The following is a 3,365-nucleotide window of genomic DNA, read 5'->3' as shown; positions in this document are numbered from 1 at the left end:
GACTCTCCTGGGTCTCTAGTTTGCTGAATCACCCTGCAGATCTTGAGACTTGCCAGCCTCTAAAACTGAGTGAGCCACTTTCTTTACACACACACACACACACACACACACACACACACACATCCTACTGGTTCTGTTCCTCTGGAGAACCCTGACTACCACACTGGGTCATCCTCGAATAAAGCAGATTTTAAGCTGTTGGACCAGAGTGAGATTTGTTTTCTCCTGCAGTCATAACTCAATCTACTGACCTCTAAAATTCATCATTCTTGTAGCACCAAGGATGACTACAGCCCAAAACTTAGACTATCCAAGCATCTGGAACTGAGATTCATACTTTGTTTAGTGGGAAGTCCCAACTTCTTTTATCTTGACTATTGTGTTAGTCCATTCTCACATTGGTATAAAGAACTACGTGAGACTGGGTAATTTATGAAGAAAAGAGGTTTAATCGACTCACAGTTCTGCATAGCTGGGGAAGCCTCAGGAAACTTACAATCATGGCAGAAGGTGAAGAGGAGAAGCAAGGCATGTCTTCTCACGGCTGGAAAGGAGAAAGGGAGAGACAGCCAATTGGGAAGGGCTACGCACTTTTAAACAATAAGACCTAAACACCCAGATCTCACGAAAACTCACCTTCACGAAAGCAGGAAGGGGCAAATCCACCCCCACAATCTAATCATCTCCTACCAGGTCTCTTCCCCAACATTGCAAATTACATTTCAACAACATTCGGGTGAGGACACAGAGCCAAACCATATCAACTATTAAGAAATATGATTAACCATTTAGGTCAAGTCTGGCAAATAAAACAGGTCATTGAGTGGGTAACATGTTTTGGGACCGAAAATCCTACAGTCTGTATAGTGGGAGGATGCAGGGCCTCTGAGTAAAATGGCCATCAGAGGTTTTGCCAGAGCTGGCTGGTTATAAATGTGGAGAGCAGAAGGTATAACCTGTCAGAGGGCAAGAGTGACCAGTGAGAGAAGAGGAGGAGGAAACTTCATGTGGGCCAAAATCTGGAATTGCCACAGTTACTCTCCACTTAAAATTCTTCTTCGGTTTCCCCTTGTCAATGGGGAAACTTCAATTTCCACTGCCCATTAACGTGACACACAGGGTTTGGCTCAGCCCTATCTCTCTCTTTTTTTAATTTTTTTTTTTTTTTTTTTTTGAGACAATGTCTCACTCTGTCATCCAGGCTGCAGTGCAGTGGCACAATCATGGCTGGCTCACTGCAACCTCCACCTCCCAGGCCCAAGCAATCCTCCTTCCTCAACCTCCCAAGTACCTGGGACTACAGGTACTCACCTGGCTAATTTTTTAAATTTTTGTAGGGATGGGGATCTCACTATGTTGCCCAGGCTAGTCTCAGGGGCTCAAGAGATCCTCCCATCTCAGCCTCCCACAGTGCTGGAATTAATGGTGTGTGCCATAGTGCCTGACCTAGGCCTGTCTCTTCACATGACCTCCAGACTCTCACTTTCGGGCCTCCAGACTATTGGCAGCTTGGTTGACCCAGCGGTGTGACCGCATGTCAGCTTTTCTCCCTCTGGAATAATCACACGTTCTATGTGCCCATATGCCTTGGAATTGCCCGCTCATCCTCAAAAATTAGCTGCTCCCTCCCCAGTAACTCATCTCCCAGTTGACCATTCCCTCTTGGGCCACTACAGTAGGCTCAGCACCTACTTAGCAACTCTGTAAATCCCTCCAGGTGGAGAGGACCATGTCTTATCAGCCACTCTATTTCCAAAGTCCAGCACCGTACGTGCCACATAGATACTTAACTGATGTTTGTTGAATCAAATTGGATTTAAATTGGCTGTGATTCCAAGGTAACAAGTCATTTTCTTTTTCTTGGTTGACTCATAAAAAGTGTGAGGAGAAAAATAAAGTTATAAGTGTATATCGTCTCCAGACAAATTAAAAGACAACTTCCATGTGAATTTTGGATATGGATATACTGGGCTGGGCGCAGTGGCTCATGCCTATAATCCCAACAGTTTGGGAGGTTGAGGTCGGCAGATCACTTGAGACCAGAAGTTCAAGACTAGCCTGGCCAACATGGTGAAACCCCATCTCTACCAAAAATACAAAAATTAGCCAGGCGTGGTGGCGGGTGCCTGTAGTCCCAGCTACTCAGGAGGTTGAGGCATGAGAATCGCTTGAACCTGGGAGGCAGAGGTTGCAGTGAGCCGAGATCACACTACTGCACTCCATCCAGCCTGGGCGACAGAGTGAGACTCTGTCTCAAAAAAAAAAAAAAAAAAAGGAGGCCGGGCACGGTGGCTCACTTCTGTAATCCCAGTGCTGTGGGTGGCTGAGGTGGGCAGATCAACTGAGGTCAGGAGTTCGAGACCAGCCTGGCAAACACGGTGAAACGCTGTCTCTACTAAAAATACAAAAATTAGCCAGGTGTGATGGTGGATGCCTGTAATCCCAGCTACTTGGGAGGCTGAGGTGGGAGAAGCTCTTGAATCTGAGAGGTGGAGGCTGCAGTGAGCTGAGATGGTGCCATTGCACTCCAGCCTGGGCAACAAAGCAAGATTCCATCTCAAAGAAGAAAAAAGAAAAAGAAAATTCTGTCAGGATGTAGATGGAGGTAAAACCAAATTTTTCTCCTTAGTTTATTGTCACACTTTAGACCCAGGATTACACTCAGTTAACTTTATCTATTAGTGATTATTAAGAGGAATGGATGTTCTGGTTAATCAAGTAAAGAACCATATAAGAGAAAACAGAAGGCTTGGGTTCTTGCCCTGATTTTCCACTTACTACCACCTATGGACTTTGCATCTCAATTCCTTCAGTTTTAAAATATGGTTTATAAAATGTTCCTGCTGAAAATGCGGAATAAGCTGAAAATAAATCTGCCAGTTTAAGGTATTATTAGGCATAGATGGCCAATTTCCCAAGAATTAACTTCAAATATATTTAACACCATAAAATATTATACAAATATTGCAGCTTTCTTGCATGATTCATAAGGCACTTAAGCGAGTGCTCCAGGCTCTTCATGATAAGTATCATTTACCATTACAACATAAATTTGCGCAAATACCAGTTCATAGACAGTTTCATTTGATAGAATGGTACATAAGCCACTTTTAAATAATACTGTATCATTTTGGTATTGGCACCCTGCAGAAAAATCGAATGAGATGATCACCAAGCCAAGCTTTAAGGTTTCGGGAGTTAAATGGATACTTACGGATGTAAAGGTTTGTTTCGGCTCTGTCAGCATAATCACTGTTTACTGGTCGGGAGTGGGTTTGGAAGGGTGGTGGTAAGCATTATGATGTGTCGTCAGTGATTGACATCCAAATTGTTGTTTTCAGGCCAGTGCATCAAATATTTGGCCT

This window comes from Hylobates moloch, unplaced genomic scaffold (assembly GCF_009828535.3).
Source record: "Hylobates moloch isolate HMO894 unplaced genomic scaffold, HMol_V3 SCAFFOLD_15, whole genome shotgun sequence".
NCBI lineage: Eukaryota > Metazoa > Chordata > Mammalia > Primates > Hylobatidae > Hylobates > Hylobates moloch.
This window is presented reverse-complemented; position numbering follows the sequence as displayed.